This window comes from Lepus europaeus, chromosome 8 (assembly GCF_033115175.1).
Source record: "Lepus europaeus isolate LE1 chromosome 8, mLepTim1.pri, whole genome shotgun sequence".
NCBI lineage: Eukaryota > Metazoa > Chordata > Mammalia > Lagomorpha > Leporidae > Lepus > Lepus europaeus.
This window is the reverse complement of record NC_084834.1, coordinates 392,306-415,664: the sequence shown is the minus strand read 5'-3', so window position 1 is coordinate 415,664 and position 23,359 is coordinate 392,306. Positions and strand designations below refer to the sequence as shown.

At 42.6% G+C, this 23,359-nt stretch overlaps 1 long non-coding RNA gene and 1 pseudogene across 1 annotated transcript; both read left to right on the top strand.

The window, feature by feature from the left end:
* The first annotated feature begins 136 nt into the window (after window positions 1-136).
* LOC133765425 (uncharacterized) lies at window positions 137-14,808 on the top strand. The gene is made up of 3 exons (XR_009866587.1): window positions 137-248; window positions 12,094-12,239; window positions 14,436-14,808. It is a non-coding gene; the product is annotated as an uncharacterized LOC133765425 (long non-coding RNA).
* Window positions 14,809-22,112: 7,304 nt separating this feature from the next.
* LOC133765424 (biogenesis of lysosome-related organelles complex 1 subunit 6-like) lies at window positions 22,113-22,486 on the top strand (annotated as a pseudogene).
* The last annotated feature ends 873 nt before the right edge of the window (window positions 22,487-23,359 follow it).

The window sequence follows — 23,359 nt, the reverse complement described above, 5'->3', positions numbered from 1 at the left end:
CTGGCGCACGTGACCCGGAGGGCGGCAGCGCGCAGTCCGCGGGGGCCGCCTTTCCGCCGCGGCCGGGGCGGCAGGGAACCCGCAGGTGTTCCCGGTCGTCCGCCCCAGCTGGCTGTCAATCAACAGGCCAAGGAGAAAGGCTTTTGTGTTTTAAGTGGCTGTTCAGGGAACGCGAGCCCGCCGCGGAGCTAGGTGTGGTCTGTGGTTTTTTAGGGATGGAACAAGAGGCTGAGGGATTCTTCAAGCTGGTGAGTATCAAGAGATTCATGTGAACTGCTCATTTAATGAACGTCTCCTGTGTTATCGCATGATTTCACTGGTGATTACCCATGCTTTACAAATGCATCCAAACCGTCCACATAATGCAATATGTAATTATTGCCATGTGAAAACTTAGATTCTAGAGCTCTCTGGCTTAGCTGTAGGTTACAGTGGCTCGGGGAGCTGTTTTGTTTTGTTTTTAATACCGAAAAGCAAGTTTCATACTGGGTCAACGAAAAGACAATCTCTGGGGGTGTGTCTTAGGAATCATTTTAGAACCTCCTCCAGTGGGAAGCCATACTCAAGAATCGTATTCCACATCAATACTTACTAAATTTTATTGCCTGTAAATATCACCAGAGGAAAGGATTAAAATGCAGGGTCCTGAGATTTTTGGGAAACTTTGCTGTAGGTCTCTAACTGTCCAACAGGTGGACACTAGCAGCATGCGGTTATTTAAATTAGAACTGCACTGGGTAAGGGCGTATTGGGCCACTCACAGCCCCTATCAAGTGCTTGGGTTCAAACTCTGGCTCTGTTTTCTGCTAATGTACACCCTGGGGAGAGCCCTGGGAGACAGCAGTGATGGCTCCAGTAGCTGTGGGTTCCTGCTACCCGTGTGGGCTCTGGGGAGTGAACTGGAGAATAGGGTCTCTCTCTCTCTCTCTCCCTGGAGCTATCAAATCAATTAACAATTAGGAAGTTTAATTAGAATAAAAATTCAGTAGTTCATTCACTTGTCCTGAACACTTTCCATGTTCCTAATGCCACACGTGCGGATTATAGAGCACGTCTATCATTGCCAAAGTTCTGCAAGTCACTGTCCTAGGCTCTGAGCCCTAGGAGTGTAGGCAAGGCTTACACGAAGGACAGGGACACAGATTTTCAGTTCAGAAAGGGGAAGTGCTGGGTCTGTTCAGGGAAGACCTGTCTGAAGAACTGACATTTAGCTGAACCCATCAGAGGTTGGTCATGGCTGTAGAGAGAAAACATAAGGACTGTTGAAAGAGGAGCTTACCTAAAAGGAAGTGAAGTTCTAAAAATTACTCACATCCATAAACTATTGCATAAGATAAGCAGATGGGAAGGCAAAATACCAGTTCATTTAAAGATTTAAGGAAGCTAAGCCTTTACACTTACAAGGAAGATTCTTAAGAAGTAACTTCCCCTTTCAGCCTAAGCACTGATGGACGCGCATGTGTGCAGACTCTCCTCTTCCAAGGGAGGGACTGAACCCCACCAGAATTGTTATGAGACCTCAGCAACCACCAGGTTCATTCGTGCTTCAGATGCACGTTGAAAAACTGAGGCTCGAGTTGTTGAGAATTCTCTGAGCTTTGAAGCAAGGTAGAGGCTGAGTCAGACTTGACAACATTTATCTGTGTTATCCCAGTCCAGTGCTTTTTACAGTACACCACAAACTCTGTGCACAAACTGAAAATTTTCTTTCCAGTTGTTTCAAGGGCACTAAAGCCTAAGCATAAAGGTCTGTGCCACAGGAGTCCTGGAAGGCACTGAAGGTCCAAGTTCAGACTTGAGCTTCATCTGTTAGCACTTGTTGGGGAGGTCGCTTCGTCTCTTTAAATGTCAGCTTTCTTGTGTGTAAATTGATGAGGATGGACTCAGCCATGTATGTGGTCAGAAGGTAGCGTGCGCATAAAACATCGCTACCAGGATTTCTGGTTTCTATGCTGGCTGTCAAAGACCTTGGAAATCTTCACTCCATCAACACAGCAGGGAGAAAAACTAACGAGCCCCAAATCAGCAGCTCTTCTTAGATCTGTCAGAGCACTGGGGTCCCAGGATGATCCACCTCCCAGAGAGCTGGATAGGGGAATACAGAGAGCGATGGTTTTCAAGCTGCTGGAGCCAGTATTGGATTGAGGACTCTTAGTAATTGGCAAATTGCTAGAAGCTAAATGTGGACTAAATTGAGCCTTGAAAGTGCAGGGAAACTGAAGTTCAGTCTTAGAGGAGCATCCACATTTTTTAAAAAAAAAGATTTTATTATTTGAAAGGCAGAAAAAAAAAAGAGGTGGGGGGGCTGGAGAGAGAAAGAGAGAGAGAAAGAAAGAGATTTCCATCCTCTGGTTCAAATGACCACAACAGCTGGTGCTGGGCAGGTTGGAGCTGGGAGGCAGGAACCCCTACTGGGTCTCCCACATGAGTGACATGGCCCTAAGCAATCAGGCCGCCTTCTGCTGTTTTCCCAGGCGCATTGGCAGGGAGCTGCATCAGAAGTAGAGCAGCAGGAACATGAATGGGCAATCTGGTACCGGCTGCTGTTGTCACAAGTGTTAGCGTAATCTACTGCACTGCACCACCTGCCCTGAGCTTTCACATTTTAGTGAGTTTTGCTATCAGACATTCCATCAAGGTGAAGATAGGGAAAAAATTTCCTCTTGCTCCGGGCATGAGGTAGGGGAAAAGTACCACTGGAAATACACTTGCAGCATTTTGTTCTCTGAAGCAAAAATTTGCCTTCAAGGCAGACTTTATCATACCTTTATCTGAACTACAGAAAGTGCACTTGGACCATTTGAGACCCTTCTAGACTTTCTCATGTAAGTGAGGTGGGGTGGGGGAAGCTTAAGAGATTCTTGAGACCGTAGCCCAGGGATTCTTCTCTCCAAAAATTAAAGATTCTGTCATGATTATGGAATGCATCCCCTCCTCAATAGCTTAGGAAACATTGTCAGTGCTCCAGCATCGTGGCAGTTCATTACAACCGATTGGCAAGACCCCGAGTCTGTTTAAGAGCGAGTTTCTGTGGGGTGGGCATTGTGGTGTTGTGGGTTAAGTCACTGCTGGGGATGCCTGCATCTCATATCAGGGTGCCTGGTTAGAGTTCTGCCTACTCCACTCGTCTGATGCAGCTTCCTGCTAATGAGTGCGGAAGGCAGTAGATTATACCTGGGCTTCCCAATGTTCCTGTTAGTAATTGACAGACCTAGCAATGCAGCGTTAGCCTAGGTAGACTGTGCTCTTAGCCCTATACATCTTCCACTGTACACAAAGCATATGAATTCCAATGTAAACCTGGAATTTAGTTAATAGTAATAAATCATAACTGGTTCATATTTATATTGGTTTATCATTTGAGACAAATGTATTGCACTATTTACAGATGTTAATAATGAAAGAACTTTGAGAGAGGAAAGAAGATGTATATGAAACCCTGTCCTATTTGCTCAATTTTTCTAAAAATGTCCTAATAAATAGTCTATAAAATGTTATTATCCTAAATCTGTGATTGCTTTACAGCAGGTGGGACCTTGTGTGTCAGCTGGCTAGGATGCTGCCTGTGACACTGGGCATCCCATATGAGTGCCAATTTGAGTCCCGGATGCTCCACTTCTAATCAAGCTCCCTGTTAATGCACTTGGACAAGTAGTAGAACACAGCCCAAGTGATTGGTCTCTTACAACCCACGTGGGAGCCCTGAATGGAGTTCTAGGCTCCTGACTTAGGCCTGGCCCCAGCCCAACCATTGTTGCCATTTGGAGAGTGAACCAGGAGACAGAAAATCTCTCCCCCTCTGTAACTCTGCCTTTTAAATAAATAAATAAAATTTATTTTAGCAGTTAAACTATTTTCTTAACCTAGTATTGTGAAGCAAAACTAGCCCCACAAATTATCATATTTAAATAAATGATTCATTTATTGGCTTATATATTAATATATATATATATTTAATTTGCTTGATTATCTCTTTCAGCCATTCTCCATATATTACAGAAATACTTGTAAAGTGAGAAATCTGTAAAGTAACATTTTATTTTTTTCTACAGGAAACAAAGTCAGTAATTTCACATTTAAACTCTGAAATCTAGTTATTATTTTACAACCTTTTCAGAGTATATGCATGTGAGGGCTTTAAAAAAATTTAGGCTGTGTCCCCTCCTTCCCCTAGTTGCTAAATGGTCCTACAGGGTGGGAGCGCCTGGTCCTTATTTTGAGGATCTCTCCATGTAATGAGAAGTTGTGAATTGTACAAACAATAACACCCGCTGACTGATTAGAAATTATGCATGACTGTGTTAGGACTCTTCCTTGGCTTTTTTAGAAGAGAAAAGGAATCCATTTAACGTGTAATTTTTCTCTTTTGGTGGTATCCTGCCAGAATCTGTATAAATGACTTAATATAGGAAGAAAAAGGCAGTGGTTTTTGCTATGTCAGTTGATCCTGAGACCATAATTAATATTGGTCATCTTTCTGCCCCACCACTCATGCAAAATTTCCCTCACTGTGAGTCTGCTGGAGTGAAGCCTGGAGCGATACTGTAACTGCATACCTCTGGCTCTCACTGAACATGGAAGATTCCAGAGATGTACCAGCAAATCTTCTTGTTTCCACATGGGCAACCTCATGTCCTTGCAACCAAGGTGTTTTGGGCTCTCCATGGAGTCCCATGAGTTACAAAATCAGGGAAAATTTATAGAAACACATGGATATGGAGAATGAGGGTGCTTCTGTGAGTCTGATTCCTGGTTCACCACATGCTGTTTCCTCGGCACACATTCTGCCATCTACCACCCTCGGCACACACAAGACTGATGGGGCTGGTGGATCTTGGACTGTGAACTATCTATCTATCTATCTATCTATCTATCTCCAAAACTGTGAGCTAAAAAATCTTTTCCCTTATAAGTTTGCTTTTCTCAGGTATTTTTGTTGTAGTAACAAAAAGCTGAGTAGTACAGGTGTTCAGAAAAAAATGAGGATTAAAAAGGAGAGTGGACTCTGTGGGGAGTAGGAAATGTGCAGTTTTGGAGTGTTCGCCTCACTGACGGGGCGACATTTGAGCCTGCCTAGGAGCAGAAGGAGAGGGGATGCCAGTTCAGAAGTTCTGAGGCATATTTGAGGGATGGCAGGGGGTCACTATAGCAGGAGCTGAGGTGGTAGAAGATAAAGTTACAAAGGACATTAGGAACCTTGTGCATCACCATGAGGACTTTAACTTCCTGTGAGGGAAATGGGGAGCCGCTGAAGTATTTTGATCATGGGATATGTATTAGCCATCTATTGCTCCTATTGCTATATGATGACTGTAGCCATCCACAGCGTAGTGTCTTTTTAAAAAAAGATTATCTATCCCTATCTATCTATCTATCTATCTATCTACCTATCTGGAATAGTGACAGAGGAAGAGAGAGAGAGAGGAGAGGGAGAGAGGGTGAGGGAGATGGGGAGTGGGGAGGGAGGGGGGGTTCTCCCATCTACTGGTTCACTTCCCAAATATGCCTGCAATAGCCAGGTCTGGGCCAAGCCAATTCAGGAGCCCAGAGTTCCATCCTGGTCTCCCACGTGAATGGCAGGGGTCTAAACCTTTTAGGCTATCCTCCACTGGTTTCCCAGGCACATCAGCAGGGAGCTGAATGAGAAACAAGCAACCAAGGCCTAACTATAACTCAGATACAGAAGAAAGATTAACCTGCTTTGGAACATTTCCCCCTCCCAAATATAGAGTCTTAAAAGAGCACTAAACATGTATTAGCTCTCACAGTTTCCATGGTTTCTGCATTTGGGAGTGCCTGGGTAGAAGTTCCTACTCAGGATCTCCCATAAGGTTGCAGTCAGATATGATTTAGGGCTCTGGTCATCTAGACATGTGGTTGGGTCCCATGGATCCACATCCAGATGGCTACTTACATGCGGGCACTTTGGTTCAAGCTGCTAAGGGAGACCTCAGTTCTTCACAAAGGCCCCTCAAAGTGCTGCCTGAGTGTTCTCACAACATGATGCTGGCTTCCTACAGGGTGAGCAATGTAAGAGAGTAGCAGTGTCATTGTCCTTTATGACCCGGCCTCTGAGGTCCCACCCTGTGGCTCCTGCAGTATTCTATCAGACACACAGTTCTACCAGGAGGCGGGTGTGAGAGGAGACCGTGTCATGTGTGGATACCAGGAGGTGGGCATCACTCGGGGCCACTTTGAAGACTGACTCCAGGGAAGAGAAAGCAGAGAGTTTCCGGAACAATGTTCCTGAGTGGGCGCAAGTAGATGAGATTGAGAGCAAAAGCAGGGGAAATGGCATTTTTTATGTATACAAAGAGATTACCGGGCCGGCACCATGGTTCACTTGGTTAATCCTCTGCCTGTGGTGCCGGCATCCCATGTGGGCACTGGGTTCTAGTCCCGGTTGCTCCTCTTCCGGTCCAACTCTCTGCTGTGGCCCAGGAGGGCAGTGGAGGATGGCCCAGGTGCTTGGGCCCCTGCACCCACATGGGAGACCAAGAAAAGGCACCTGGCTCCTGGCTTCCGATTGGCGCAGCGCCAGCCATAGTGGCCACTTGGGGGGTGAACTGGCAGAGGGAAGACCTTTGGACCTTTCTCTCTGTCTCTCTCTCTCACTGTCTGACTCTATCTGTCAAAAAAGAAAAAAAAAAGAGATTACCAATAGTGACAGTGTATGGCTGCAGTTGGGGAGGTAGGGAGATGTGGTGATGGTTGGGGGAGGCTTGTGCACATTCACTTCTAAATTTTCACTTTTTAGCAATGAAAGAGAAAATAAGATCCTAAGTCAGGAGTGAGGACTAGGAGAGAGGTGTTGGAGACTCATAGAATTTTAAGTGATTTTTGATCATTTCACTAATCCTTGCTTGGTGATATTACAAAGGAGGAAAAAAGACTTCTCTCTTTTTTTTTTAAATTTTTAAAATTTTTTTGACAGGCAGAGTGGACAGTGAGAGAGAGAGAGAGACAGAAAGGTCTTCCTTTTGCTGTTGGTTCACCCTCCAATGGCCGCTGCGGCCGGTACGCTGCGGCCGGCGCACCGCGCTGATCTGATGGCAGGAGCCAGGTGCTTCTCCTGGTCTCCCATGGGGTGCAGGGCCCAAGGACTTGGGCCATCCTCCATTGCCCTCCCGGGCCACAGCAGAGAGCTGGCCTGGAAGAGGGGCAACCGGGACAGAATCCGGCGCCCCGACCGGGACTAGAACCCGGTGTGCTGGCGCCGCAAGGTGGAGGATTAGCCTAGTGAGCCGCGGTGCCGGCTAAGACTTCTCTTTTTATCATTGCTCTATTATGAAGTACAGCCTGAGTTTTAGTAAATTTATAAAACAAACAAAAAAAAAAACCTCTGACTTTTTTCCATTATAATGACTGTTTTTGTTTTTGCTTTGATTTTTTTTTTCTTCTTGGGTTGATGAACTTAATAGGTTTATAGAATGGAAACTTTTATGCTATAAGCATCCTTTGGTTTGCAAGTAGATTCAGTACTGCTTTTGGAAGAAATTGAAATACACACACTGAAGAGTGCTTGAAGAAGATATTTTTAAAAATGTGATCTAGTATTGTCCTTACCCAGTCATTCTAATACCACCAGGGACAAAGTTGTAGGCTATCTAAGTCAGATTTGCAGAGACCTTGCAACATGTTTTATAGTACATCTGTAAAACTGTGGTGTATCTTAAAGGAAAAAATCAAGTTATACAGGATTTTGTATATGAGTGGGGTTTAGGCACAATGCAAATGAAGTAGTGTTTGATGGGTTCCTAGTGAAGTGTAAGCCTGTCAGGACAAATTGTGAGCTGTGAAGTGGACCTCGGGGCCTATTTTCTTGGAAACCAAACAGCTCAATGCCTAATGCTGTGTTGGGGGACCTGCTATCTGAACTCTGCACCTGAGCTGCTTCTCCAGGTCACAACTAACTCCTCTGGACAAGAGTGGGGGGATTTTTTAAATTTTAGCTTCCACATATGAAGGAGAACATGTGCTATTTGTCTTTCTGTGTCTAGTTTATTTCACTCAATGTGAGGTCCTCTAGTTCCATCCATTTTGCTGCAAATGACAGCATTTCATTCTTTTTAAACATAGCTAAATACTTTATATTCCACTGTGTATATGTGCCACATTTTCTATAGCTAATTTGATTTTTAATGCTCAAATGACAGTGCCTCCTGCAGCCTTTCAGCAGACCTCAGCATTCGTGTGTTCCACACTCAGGTTTGCCCATTGCCAAACGGAAGCCTTGCTGGTTACATGGCCATTGTGACATCTTCGTGTTCTCTCTTGTTCTAGCGTCCTCTGGCTAACAAGCACTGCCATCGGAGTTGTGTGAGAAAGCCCTCCTGTTGCTATGACTGCCAGGGCTTCTTGTGGGGGCGCGCATCCCGTGTTCCCATACCTCCCACGCCAAGGGAGTAGGGCAAGTTTGGATTCTGTAAAAACTTCTGAGGAAGTTTCTCATCACTTAGCGTCTTCTGGGCCTTGGAGTAGTTCTACTCAAGGTCTCCGTCAGCCAAGCTGCTCTGTAAGCAATCCTTGAAGCATAGTAATCAAACCAAAAGCAAGAGGAAAAAAGAAATGAGGTCAGTATTCTCCAAGTCCTGATTCTATCTTGCACAAATGTCTAAATCGAATCACTTAACCTCATGCTACAGGTCACCACAATTTCATCAAGAACAAAGGACTTGCCTTAAATTTATATAGTTAAAGAATTTATCTGTTGGGGCTGCATTGTGGTGCATTGGGTTAGGAGTTAAGCCGCCACTTGTGATGCTGGCATCATGGTGCCTGTTCAAATCCCTACTCTTCGCTTCCAATCTGGCTTCCTGTTAATGTGCCTGCAAAGGCAGCATAAGACAGTGCCAGTACTTGGTCTCCTGCCAGCAAGTAGGAGAACAGGATGGAATTCCTGGCTCCTGACTTTGGTCTGGAACACCTGGCTACCGCAGCCATTTGAGGAGTGAATTGGTGCATGGGAGATTTTTCTGTCTCTCCTCTCTGTTTTGCTCTGTCTTCCAAATAAATAATTAAGTAAATGCAAACTTTTTTTTTAAAGAGCTGATATGTTGATTTTTCTTTAAAAAAAGGAATAGCTTTTCCAAGTAAAGTCTTCATTTTTAGAGACCAAACAGTGCTCAAACTGTTATATTTAAATAAGTTTTTACTTTTATGAGTACTTTTACTCATAAGGAATTTTAAACCTTTGAGTCCAGTCTCATGCAGTTTGTCCCATTGCACAGTCTTCCGAATGCCTTCCAGTGAACATCCATGGCCTGGCCTGTCTTGCTTGTGGGTCTGGCCATAGGACTTTGTTCAGTGATGTTCCCCACTCAGGGATCCACTGGGTGAGTCCACAGTCTCCCCATGGTGGAAGAACAGGTGTTGATGAGAGCGTCACTGTTGAGACCCAGCAAGGGCTCTAAGAAGGGAGGAGAGGTGAGTGAGGAAGAAAGTTACTGCTGGAAATGCCCTGTATAGGGTAGCTTTCTCCATGGACATAATAACAAAGAATGACAGTTAACTGTGGAGTATTTAACTCGGGCAGACACTGTGTGAAGAGCCTCACATACATCACCTTGTTCAGTTCTTCAAACAACCTGGTGAGTCATGTGTTCTTATGAGCCCCATCTTATGGAAGGGGACACTGAAGTTCAATGAGGTCTTCCCCAGATCCACATGGCTAATAAAGGCAGTGTTGGTTCTAAAATGCAAATCTCTCTGAGCTCAGTGCTTGCTCATTATTGTTAATATGCTTTCCAAAACATCGGCCTCATTCTGACTGCTTAAATATACCCGAAATGCACATGCATTAGATATCTAAAGGAGATTTTAAAACCATTCACCGTGTCTGTGTACACATCACAGATCGTTACCTGTACACTCATATGTTCAACATTCTCTAAGCTTTTTTGCATTGCCGGTCAACTACACTTTGACTTTTTTTGTGTTTGATTTCTGAGTCCTCCCACTTTAGCTCGATTCCCGCTATCCTTCTGCTTTTCAGGTCCATCTCCTGTTTTCAGAGTTAATGTCCTGATTTCTCCTGTTAGTCTCTCATGAAATATTAATCAATTTCATCAACCAAAATCACCAGTAAGGACCAGTTTTACAGTAGTCAAATAATTGCAAATAAGAGACCATATGTGCTTGAAAAGAAGTCAAACATAAGCTAAGAAAGTGATCTGGAAAGTTTGTTAGTGGAAACATAATTAAGACTTCCCCATGTAGGCCGGCGCCGCGGCTCACTAGGCTAATCCTCCGCCTTGCGGCGCCGGCACACCGGGTTCTAGTCCCGGTCGGGGCACCGATCCTGTCCCGGTTGCCCCTCTTCCAGGCCAGCTCTCTGCTGTGGCCAGGGAGTGCAGTGGAGGATGGCCCAAGTCCTTGGGCCCTGCACCCCATGGGAGACCAGGAGAAGCACCTGGCTCCTGCCATCGGATCAGCGCGGTGCGCCGGCCACAGCGCGCTACCGCGTGGCCATTGGAGGGTGAACCAATGGCAAAAGGAAGACCTTTCTCTCTGTCTCTCTCTCACTGTCCACTCTGCCTGTCAAAAAAAATAAATAAATAAATAAATAAAAAAAAGACTTCCCCATGTGTGGGTCAAAAATGAAAAAAAAATTGAGAGGGAAAGAAACAAAGAATGGATAGATAGATAGACAGACAGAAAAACTCTCATCTGCTTGTTCATTTTCCAATGTGCACAATAACTGGAGCTGGGCTGGGGCTGTTGGAGCCAAGAATACAATATAGGCCTCCCACATGGCTCTGAAGAACAAATTACTTGAACCATCATTGTTGCTTCCTAAGATCTGTCTTAGCAGGAAGCTAGAGTCAGGAGCCAGAACCAGGTATCAAACCCAGGCACTCTGTTATGGGATCCAGACATCTTAATCTGCTCCATGGCACAAAAATTTGAAACAGGCAGCAAATCCAATGTGAGCATAAAGTTTACTTCCCTTAGATTTGACTATAGTGATTTGCTGTTTCTCTCCACCTGCTGGTAGAAAAAGAACAAACATTCACTTTGATATAAAGTTTAGTCTGACCTGTTAAATAAATGAATAAATCTTTATATGCCATCTCTTTTGGAAAAATAAAAACACAGTGTCAGCTTATCAAAAAGCCTTATAATTATCTCCCTCAGATAGTGTCCTTGTGCGTGCAGGAAGAAGTGTGGCTTACAGGACATGAACATGAATGAGTCCGAGAACTAAGATGCTAGATACTGCAGTGTACATGTCCTCTAGTTTCCAGGACAAGGTCCCATCTAATTTGTCTTTGCTGATGGCATTCCTGGTCTAAGTGTAACTCTTGGCTTTTGCTCCCAACACTGTATAGAAACTCAAAATCACCCATGGCAACTGCAGTACTAATCCACTGGCCTGAGATGGCCGCAATGGCTAGGGCTGGGTCAGGTGGAAGCCAGGAACTTCACCTGGGTCTCCCATGTTGGTGCAGGGGCCCAAGGACTTGGGCCACCCTCTGCTGCTTTTCCCAGGCCATTGGCTGGGAGCTGGATCAGAAGTAGAGCAGCCGGGGCATGAAGTGGCATCCACATGGGATGTTGGTAGCAAAGGTGGTGGCTTTCCCCTCTGTGCCACAGCTCCGGCCCCTAGTCCTATATTTCCAGTACTTCACTCAATACCTCCACTTGGTTGTCTGAGACAATTCAAACTTACCCTGAACCTGCCCCATGCATAATCTTCTTCCCATTTAATGACAACTGGTTTTTCGCTTTCTCAGACCCAATGTTGTTGGAGTCCTGAGCCTCTGCTACTCCATAGCCTCATCTGTTGCCCAATAGGGGAGAAACATAAATCAAGAGTTTCTGCTCCCAAGGGCCTCTCTCTGTGATTCACTCTTTTCTCTCAATCTACAATGTCCATTCAAATGTAGTGCATGGCTATCTTAAAGTACGCAAAACTGTTCTGAAAACTAGAAATTTATGTAATCTTGGGGTGAACTATATATGAATTCAAAGTATATATTCTGTTATTAAATTTTTCATCAAATTTAGTTAAATGTACCAATTATATCTTAAAGGCTTGAATAAGAATTTTAACTTTCCACATTCTTTTTGTCTCTTTTTGGCTCTTTGCAGGTGTCTCAAATCAGCACGAAAGCATTGTCATTTTTGCACATGGAACTGCCTCACTGGCCCTATTTGATTGGTCCAGGAATGTCAAACTGGCTCAACGTAAGCCATTTAACTCCAGTGACAGTTGATTGATCCATAATGTGACACAGGTAGATCAATTATAACCGTTTCTTTGAATACTTGAACTTGGAACCACTAGGAGTAAAATGGGGCTCCTCTTTGGGAATAAAAGTTATGAGAAGTGAAACTGAGGGGCTGCTCATAGCCATATTTTCAGCTATGTGAAGGGAGGTGTTCTGCAGTGAAAGAGTGAAAGCAACATCCAGAGAGAGTCCAGTGTAAGGGAAAGGACAGACCCTGTGACAGTCTGGTTCTTGCATCTGATCTGTCCTGGGGTCCAGTAGGTCTGCCTTTCAGCAGGTATTAATGAAGAATCTTGTACTTAATGTGCTGCAGACCCCATTGCTAACCAGCCTTAATGGAGAAATGAACTCAATTTCTTACGTGATTGGAAAGAGGGCAAAGTAGCTAATGCAAAGATAGAGATGTGGTCATCAGGCCCTTATTTATGCCTATCACTGACACTTCAGAACTGCTGGTTTTCTCTTTTTATTCATCTCCCATTTCTGCTTGTCTTAGATTTTGAGTTAGTCTTAATTGGACTTCACACTGTTAGGCTTTTTCTAGGGTGCTGAGAAAGATGGCTGCAGGGTGCTCCAGTCTTCCTTCTAAAGCAGTGTTGCCAAACACAAAAGCTCTCAGGAGAAAGTCTCTGTTAACTGTAATGGAAAAGTCTAATGAAATCTACTGATTGGCATAGCTTGGTTTTCATAATCACCTGTGAGCCAATCACTTAGCTAAAACCATGGGATGCTTTGGTGTGACATAACTCCTGTTCTGTGTCTGTGGGCAGATCAGATAGAATTATACACAAAACAAGAGAAGCAGAGTATTGTTACCACAAAAGATAGTATAATGCATCTTCTTTTGTCTGTCCTTCCTTCCTTCCTTCCTTCCTTCCTTCCTTCCTTCTTTTTTCTTTTCTTCTCTCCTCTCCCCTCCTGTCTTCTTTTCTTTCTTGGTTTCCATAGAGCACTAAAAGTCTTTTCTTTTTTGTCTAACCCAGTTATTTAACTGCATTTGCAATCAACAGTTCTGATGAACACACTTTGCTATCTCTTTTTCTTCTTAGATTGCTCTCTCTCTCCCTAAATGACATTATTACTGAATCATCCTAGTTTAAAATGTGAGTAGAATTTCTCAATTTCTCCTCATCTCTTCCTCCTCATAGTAAAAAATTTGGGACTTTTTCTCAATTTCTGCCTATTTCTTCCTTCCTATATTCAATCAAATAGCCAAAATTTATTTATTTATTTGAAAGGAAGTTACATAGAGAGGGGGGAGATACCCCCCCATACACAGAGATCTTCCATCTGCTGGTTCACTCCCTAAATGGCTGCAACAGCCAGGGCTGGGCCAGGCTGAAACTGGGAGCTGAGGGCTTCATTCAGGTCTCCCGTGTGTGTGCAGGAACCCAAGCACTTGAGCCATCCTTTGCTTCTTTCCCAGGCACATTAACAGGGAGTCAGTTCAGAAGCAGAGCAGCCAGGACACAAACATGGGATGCCAGCATCAGAAGCAATGGTTTTACCCATTACGCCATGATGCTGGCCCCCTAAAGTATTCTAAGATCTACTTCACTCTCCCATCTCTGTTGTTCCAGACATTGCTCATGCCCTCGTTTCCTTTTGGTTAATATGCCTCTTTAATTTTGTTTCACTTTTGCTTCTTTGTATTCTGTTTTCCAGTCTACTCTAGAAGTAAAATGGTCCTGTAATTTTCATGAATAATATTTGCTCTTGGCATCTACTGCCTTTGGAATAAAGTGAAAAATTTTCTTGGTGGTACGTAAAGACCCTTTGTGAACTCCTGCTGAGGATGACTAACTTGCTTCTTGATGTTTACATCCTAGCATCAGTTCTAACCTATGCATCACATTTACTTTCCTGCTGAGTCATCTTTCAGTCAGTGCTATGCTGACTCTGAACTTTAACTCCATAATTAGATGTTCTTTATGTGCTCTTTGAACTCCTCGATATCTTAACAACTTCTGCCTTTTAGTATCCACGAATTTCTCAAGCTTTGTACTATATATGAGTCACTCATGGAACTTTCAAGAAGCAGATATTTCCTTGACCCATCCCAGATATACTGTAGCAGGAAGAATTTTTTAAATGAGATTCAGAAGCAGATGGTCTGTAGAAGCAATCATTTGGCAGGTGTGGTGCATAAGTGTTTCTGCTAATGCCTGGTACTAAAGTTCTCTGATGCTTTTTTCTTCACAGGTTGGATTTCTTTCTCTTCCTACTCCTGAGGGTTCTTATTGGGTGACCTGAATTTGAAGTCTCTTCACGTTTATATCATAGTCATTTTTGCACCAGATCCTGGTGCCATCAACACACAACCAGCCGTTTCAACACCTTCCCTCTCCCATAATTATACAGCAGAAAAAAAAATGAAATCCGGTCATTTGCAACAAAATGGAGGAATCTGGAAAACATCATGCTGAGTGAAATAAACCAGTACCAAAGGGATAAATATCATATGTTCTCCCTGACTAGTGACAACTAATCAAGCAACAAAAAGGAAACCTGTTGAAGTGAATTGGACCCTATGAGAAACAGTGACATGAACAGCCCTTGTCCTGACTGTCGAGGAATAACTTAATACTTTATCCCTTTTAGTAATTTTCTGTTCTACTTAATACTATTGGTTGAACACTTTAATTAAAACACAATTATTCTTAGGTGTCTAAATTTAACTGAAAAGTGATCACTGTTAAATGTAAGAATGGGAATAAGAGAGGGAGGAGATGTATATGATGCACATGCTCAATCAGAATATCCCCAAATGGTAGAGTTAGAAACGTGCCAAGGGATTCCAGTTCAGTCCCATCAAGGTGGCATGTACCAATGCCATCTCACTAGTCCAAGTGATCAATTTCAGTTCATAATTGATCATAATGATAGGATTAAGAGTCAAAGGGATCACATAAACAAGACTAGTGTCTGCTAATACTAACTGATAGAATTAAAAAGGAGAGAATGATCCAACATGGGAAGCAGGATACACAGCAGACTCATAGAATGGCAGTTGTCCTAAACAGCACTCTGGCCTCAGAATCAGCCCTTAAAGCATTTGGATCTGGCTAAAAAGCTCATGAGTGTATTTCAGGCATGGAAAGCCAAGGCACTCGGGCAAAAAAAAAATGACCTAAATGAAAGATCTCTGTGAGTGAGATCCCAGTGGAAAGAACGGGGCCATCAAAGAAGGAGATACCTTTCTCCAAAGGGAGGAGAGAACTTCCACTTTGACTATGACCTTGTCTAAATGTGATCAGAGTTGGCGAACTCAAAAGGCTTCCATAGCCTTGGCAACTCATGGCAAGAGCCTCAGGTGATTATTGATGCCATAAATAAGAGTGTCAATTGTTAAATCAACAACAGGAGTCACTGTGCACTTGCTCCCCATGTAGGATCTCTGTCCTTAATGTGTTGTACTATGTGAATTAATGGTATAACTAGTACTCAAACAGTACTTTATACTTTGTGTTGTGAGTGAAAACTGTTGAAATCTTTCTTAATATATATTAAATTGATCTTCTGTATATAAAGGTAATTGAAAATGAATTGATGTGAATGGGATGGGAGAGGGAGCGGGAGATAGGATGGTTGCAGGCGGGAGGGAGGTTATGGGGGGGAAAAGCCACTGTAATCCAAAAGCTGTACTTTGGAAATTTATATTTATTAAATAAAAGTTAAAAAAAAAAAACTTCCAGTACTATATTGAATAGCAGTGGTGAGAGTGGGCATCCTTGTGTGGTACCAGATCTCAATGGAAATGCTTCCAACTTTTCCCCATTCAATAGGATGCTAGCCGTGGGTTTTGCATAAATTGTTTTGATTGTATTGAGGAATGTTCCTTCTATACCCAGTTTGCTTAGAGTTTTCATCATGAAAGGGTGTTGTGTTTTATCAATGCTTTCACTGCATCTATTGAGATAATCCTACAGTTTTTCTTCTGCAGTCTGTTAATGTGTATCACATTGATTGATTTGTGACCATTGTACCATCCCTGCATACCAGGGATAAATCCCACTTGGTCTGGGTGGATGATCTTTCTGATGTGTTGTTGCATTCTATTAGCCAGAATTTTATTGAGGATTTTTGCGTCTGTGTTCATCAGGGAAATTGGTCTGTAATTCTCTTTCTCTGCTGCATCTTTTTCAGGTTTAGCAATTAAGCTGATGCTGGCTTCATAGAAATAATTTGGGAGGATTCCCTCTCTTTTGATTGTTCGGAATAGTTTGAGAAGAATTGGAGTTAGTTCTTTTAATGAGTGGTAGAATTCAGCAGTGAATCCATCATCAAGTCCTGGGCTTTTCTTTGTTGGGAGGGGCTTTATTACTGATTCAATTTCTGTCTCAGTTATGGGTCTATTTAAGTGTTCTATGTCTTCCTGGTTCAATTTCGGTAGGTTGCATGTGTCCAGGAATCTGTCCATTTCTGATAGATTTCCCTGTTTGCTGGCATACAACTCTTTGTAGTAATTTCTTTCTTTTTTTTTTTTTTTGACAGGCAGAGTGGACAGTGAGAGAGACAGACAGAGAGAAAGGTCTTCATTTGCTGTTGGTTCACCCCCCAATGGCCGCTGCAGCCGGCGTGCTGCGGCCAGCGCACCGCGCTGATCCGAAGGCAGGAGCCAGGTGCTTATCCTGGTCTCCCATGTGGGTGCAGGGCCCAAGCACTTGGGCCATCCTCTCACTGCACTCCCAGACCACAGCAGAGAGCTGGCCTGGAAGAGGAGCAATCGGGACAGAATCCGGCACCCCGACTGGGACTAGATCCCAGTGTGCTGTTGCCGCAGGCGGAGGATTAGCCTACTGAGCCGTGGCACTGGCCATGTAGTAATTTCTGATGACTCTTTTTATTTCTGTGGTTTCTGTTGTTAAATTCTTTTTTTCTGATTTTATTGATTTGGGTCTTTTTTTCTTTTTTAGTTAGTTGGGCCAATGGTGTGTCAGTTTTGTTTATTTTTTCAAAAAACCAATTCTGATTTTATTGATTTGGGTCCTTTCTCCTCTTTTTTTAGTTATTTGGGCCAATGGTGTGTCAATTTTGTTTATTTGTTCAAAAAACAGCTCTTTGCTCATCTTTTGTAATTTTTTTTTGGATTCAATTCTGTTGATTTCTTCTCTAATTTTAATTATTTTTCTTCTCCTACTAGTTTTGGTTCAGGTTTGCTGCAATTTTTATAGATCCTTGAGATGCATTGATAGCTCATTTATTTGGTGCCTTTCCAATTCCTTGATGTAGGCACCTATTGCTATAAACTTTGCTCTTAACACTGCTTTTGCTGTATCCCTTAAATTTTGATATGTTGTGCTGTTATCCTCATTTACTCCCAGAAAGATTTTGATTTCTCTTTTGATTTCTTCTATGACCCAGTGTTCATTCAGGAGCATGTTGTTCAGTCTCCATGTGTTTGCATATGCTGTAGGGATTTCTGAGTTGCTAATTTCCAGCTTTATTCCACTGTGGTCTGAGAAGCTGCATGGTATGATTCCAATTCTTTTGAATTTGCTGAGACTTGCTTTATGGATGAGTATGTGGTCAATCGTAGAGTAGGTTCCATGCGCTTCTAAGAAGAATGTGTATTCTTTAAATGTAGGATGAAAAGTTCTGTAGATATCTGTTAGATTTATTTGGTCTATATTGTCGAATAAATCTTCTGTTTCCTTGTTGATCTTCTGTCCTGTTGATCTATCTCTGAGAGTGGAGTATTGAAGTCCCCCAGAACTATTGTATTGGTGTCTAAGTCTCTCTTTAAGTTCCTTAACATATCTTTTAAATAACCCAGTGCCCTGTAATTAGGTGCATATACATTTTAATAGTTACATCTTCCCATTGAATTGAACGCTTAATCATTATATAGTGCCCCTCTTTGTCTCTCTTAACAGTTTTAGTGTTAAAAGTTTATTTTGTCTGATATTAAGACGGCTATGCCAGTTCTTTTTTTTGTTTCTGTTGGCATGGAATATCTTTTTCCAACCTTTCACATTCAGTCTACATGCATCTTTGTTGGAAAAATGTGTTTCTTGTAAGCAGCAAATAGATGGTTTTGTTCCTTAATCCATTCAGCCAGTCTGCCTTTTAACTGGAGAGTTGAGGCCATTTACATTCAATGTGATTATTGATAAGTAGTGACTTTTCCCTGCTATTTTTCCAAAGATATTTCTAATATATGCTCTGAACTTCCTGTTATCTTTTACTGAGAGATTTTCTTCCTTTATCTTCTTTTGTATTGATGTCTGTGTTCCTGTGTTTCTGTGTGTAACACATCTGTAAGCATCTTTTGCAGGGCTGGGCGAGTGGCAACAAATTCTTTCAATTTCTGTTTGCTATGGAAAGTCTTTATTTCATCTTCACTCACAAATGAGAGCTTTGCAGGGTATAATATTCTGGGATGGCAGTTTTTCTTAGTACCTGCGCTTTATCTCCCCATTCCCTCCTAGCCTGTAGGGTTTCTGATGAGAAATCAGCTGTGAGTCTAATTGGAGATCCTCTGAGAGTAATCTGACGTTTCTCTCTTGCATATTTTAGAATCTTTTCTTTATGATTCACTGTGGTGAGTTTGATTACAATGTGTCGTGGTGAGGATCTCTTTGGGTCATGTTTATTAGGGGTTCCATGTGCTTCTTGTACTTGGGTGTCTCTTTCCTTCTCCAAACCCGGCAAGTTTTCTGCTAGTATCTCACTAAAAAGGCCTCCTAATCTTTTCTCTCTCTCCAAGCCTTCAGGAACTCCTAGGACCTGAATGTTGGGTTTTTTAATAGTATCCTGTAGATTCCCAATGATATTTTTTAGATCTCTAATTTCCTCTTCTTTTCTTTGGTTTGACTGTACACTTTCCTGTTCTCTGTCTTCTAAGTCTGATATTCTCTCTTCTACCTCATTGATTCTGTTTTTAAGACTTTCAAATGCATTTGTCATTTGATCTACTGAATTCTTCATTCCATTTTGATTTCTCTTCAGTTTCATGTTCTGCTAGTTTCTTCATTTCATTTTGATTCCTCCTTAAGATTTCATTTTCAGGAGAGAGATTTTCTGTCCTGTCCTGTATGGATTTCTATAGATCATGCATTTGTTTTTGATTACTTTTAAATGTTCTCATCATAAATTTTTTGAAATCCATATCTTGCATCTTATAATCTATCTCATCATCTTTATAATCTTGAATTGGGTTGTCTAGTTCATTTTGGAGCATCATGATGTCTTCCTTGTTCTTGTTTCCTCAGTTTCTATGTTTGTTGTTTGGCATTGTGGAGATATTCTTTGGTTTCTTCTTTTTTTCCCCCTCACTGTGGTGGCTTTTCTCATTATACTATGACCCTAGATTAAGTGGACTGTCTGCTTTTGGTGAATCTCTAGAGGCTTGTGGTGAGTGTGGCCTGAGAGCTCTCTTCAGTTCTTCAGGGTTAAGGGTGTGCCAAAGGTTGACACACCCAGGTTTGGTGTGGTAAATCTCTCTTTTTTATTCAGAAGGGAAGCAATTCTGCTCAGCTGAGCTCTTCTCCTTGATGGCAGTCAGTGCCTGAGCACTAGCTCCTGTGTGTATAATATTTGTCTGCTGTGTCCCAAGGACCACACACAGGATCTGTGCAGTCCTCCATGTAGGCTCAGATTCCCCTGCAATGTCTCTCACCAGGTAGACAAGGCCGACCGAATTTGTGTTGTCTCCCACTGAGACTTCTCACATCTCAGCCACACTGTGAGTTCTCCCACACACCCTCAGGTTTTTTTTCACAGTCCTGGTTCATAAGCTCCACATATTCACTAGGTCTTAGTTTCCTGTTATTTCTCCCCACCAGAGTCAGGTTTTTCTGGTTGGCTGAGGGTGGGCGCAGCCCTGAGCTGGCGCAGCTGTTATGTATGTCCAAAATGTTGCCTGATCTATTGTCTCGCACACCTTTGTAAGGTATGTGGAGAGAGAGAATCATGTCTGTACTGTCCCTTTTTCTCTCCTCTAGTTAGGCTGGTGTACTTTCCCCCACGGGGCTTCAAGCCTCATTCCCTCTAGGCTCTTCCTGCTGCTTTTCCACCAGTGTCTCAGGCTACTATGCTTTTGCCTCACCTCTCTTTCCAACGCTGGTGCAGAGGAGAAGATTCTTGGCAGCTGGGCTCCCAAGCAGTGGGCACCTGTGTCCTCCACATAGATCCACTGTGTCCCTCTAATTCCAGAAGAGTTCCCTCTGCAGTTTTTCCCTAACTCTTCCCTGAGACTTCACTATCTCCACTTTTATTAAACTATCTTTTCCTGGACTATCAGTGAGCTCCCTCCCTATTCTGCCATCTTGGAGTCCCACCACCATACCTCTTCTTTCTCTCTCTCTCTCTCTCTTTCTCCTTCTCCCTTTCCCTCTCTCTTTTTCTCCCTCTCCCTCCCCCTCTCCCTTTCCCTTTCAAATAGATTAAATGAATGAATAAAATTATAAAAATGAAATTGCTAATATTTTCATTGGTTTATAATTTTTTTGCCAAAAACTGAACAAATAGGACAGGCATTATAGTATGGCCAGCAAAGTTGTAGTCTGTAATACTGGCATCCCACATGGGTACCAGTTTATGTCCTAGCTGTTCCATTTCCAACCCAATTCCTTTTTAAGGCCTGGAAAATGTAGCAGAGGATGATCCAAGTTTTTAGGCCCCTGCTACCTATGTGGAGCATAATCACAGAGCTCCTGGCTCCTGGTTTCAGCTTGGTCTCTGCTGGCCATGTGGCCATCTTGAGAGTGAACCAGAAGATGGAAAATCTCTCTCTCTCTCTCTCAACTTTTCTATATTTGGAATACTTTCAAATAAATATTTGTTTTCAAAAATACAAATGAAAATATTCATAGAAATTTTGAAAAACTTTGAGTGACATTTGAATGATAGAATTACTTTGGTTCATGAATAGACTTGAGTAATCAAATCTAAAAGAAGAGAATAGAATATATGTGGAGATCTATGATAGAATAAAAAGCAACAGAAGCCAAAAAATGGGTAGGCTCATGAGTCTCAGTGAAGACTGTAATTCACAAATGTTGAGCATAACCTTTGTCTTCTAGTATGTTTGTTTCCTGAAGGTCTGATGTTTCCACTTGTTTAGGGGGCATTTAATACTTGAAAGAAAGCATAGTTAGATATTTGATTGATGAAGTTTCTGTTGGCTTTTTGGACTTGGTAGTCTGTTTGCAGGATCCACAGTGTGTTGAGATGTTATTAACCTCAGTAAATCTTTGTAAACTGAGCCCGTTCCTGTTTTAAACAATCAGTTAGATATTGTTCCACTCATTCTCCATTTGTGACTTTCCATGTGTAAAATTTACAAGTGGTAAGAGTCTGAAAATAGTGTTGTGGGCAAGTGCATGAGAACACTGAGGTGGGCTACTGCAAGGTGGGTACTCAACCCTTACCGTAAACCAGAACAGAAAGGAGACAGAACACTATTTTGAAAAAACACCATGTTTTAAAAGAATAAACATCTTTGGCTATGAGAAACACTTAATCAGATTATGCAGAATGACAATAGGTTTATAAATGCTGGTGTGAACCTTTATTTGTGTGGATTTTCTTCTGAGGTAGTGATGAAGAATGACTTTCTATCTAGTCTCAAGAAATGTGTGGCCAAATGCAGAAACAAAGGCAGGGCTGGGCAAGACCAGAAGCGCCAGCATCCTTGGCATATATGGGAGATTATTAGCTGCTATAACAGTACCCTGGGGGACTATAAAAATGGCAATTTCAAATGAATTTGCCAATTATTAAATTTTATTATATGCCTAGGGTCTGTTTTTGTTTTACTTCATAAAAACAATTTTATTGAAATATAACTTGGTCCAGCCTGGAGCTGAAGGTGTTGGGTCCATCCTTGCTTTTGAAGTCCTCAGATGCCATTGCCTTGTTCCCAGAGGTAGGGCCATGAGTGTCCCCTGGCCGCCATCCCTGGATGGGGTCCTGACAGGGCCATCAGACAGCCTGGAGGTCAGGGAACTGATGCCCGACAGAACCAAGTTGTATTATTAGACACACTGGAACAAGAGATTTCAGAATTTGAAGAATGTCATTCTGTGTTGAACATTAATGCTTTGTTCACCGAAACTAAACACTATCATGCCAAGTTGGTGAATATAAGGAAAGAGATGCTGGTGCTTCATGAAAAGACATGCAAGTTAAAAAAGGCACTGAACCTGCAGCAGAACAGGCAGAAAGAGGAGTTGAAAATGGAGCAGCAATGGGAGAAGGAATTTGAAAGAGAAAAGCAGTTAACTGCCAAATCAGCTAAAAGGACATGAAAAGTTGTGTTTGTGTGTTTTCTTCCCCTATCCCATATTCTTTGGATATAAGATGAGCAGAGTGTAGAGTGACAAGGTATTGCCTTATACCACTGTGTTCTGTTTTGAAATCCTTATCCCAGGATTGCTGTGTCTTCATGTGTTCATTTCAGCCATTCAAGAAGCATAACTCTTTTTTTTTTTTTTTTTGACAGGCAGAGTGGACAGTGAGAGAGAGACAGAGAGAAAGGTCTTCCTTTTGCCGTTGGTTCACCCTCCAATGGCCGCCGCGGTAGCGCGCTGCAGCTGGCGCACCGCGCTGATCCCAAGGCAGGAGCCAGGTGTTTACCCTGGTCTCCCATGGGGTGCAGGGCCCAAGGGCTTGGGCCATCCTCCACTGCACTCCCTGGCCACAGCAGAGAGCTGGCCTGGAAGAGGGGCAACCGGGACAGGATCGGTGCCCCGACCGGGACTAGAACCCGGCGTGCCGGCGCCGCTAGGCGGAGGATTAGCCTAGTGAGCCGCGGCGCTGGCCCAAGAAGCATAACTCTTTAGGTAGTAGATGTAATGTCACTTGGTTTGATATTTATATGTACTTGTTTTAACTTTTGTTTTACTTCATTTTAAAATTTGTTATTTTGGCCTTCAGTAATTTCAAAACTGGGAAAATGGTTAGATGTCAGAGTCTAGACTCTAAATTGTTAAAAATTAGTATCAATTTTTTTAGCTTCTTGGACGCAGATTTTTTTTTCCTTTACTTTTGTTTTTTTCGTGTTTTTTTTTTTTTTTTTTTTGAGTGCAGGTTTCAACATTTTAGTTTCTTATTTTATGACCTGACTTGCTTTTCTGGCAGGATAACATTGATTTTTGGTAATTGCCTTTTCATTGCATTGT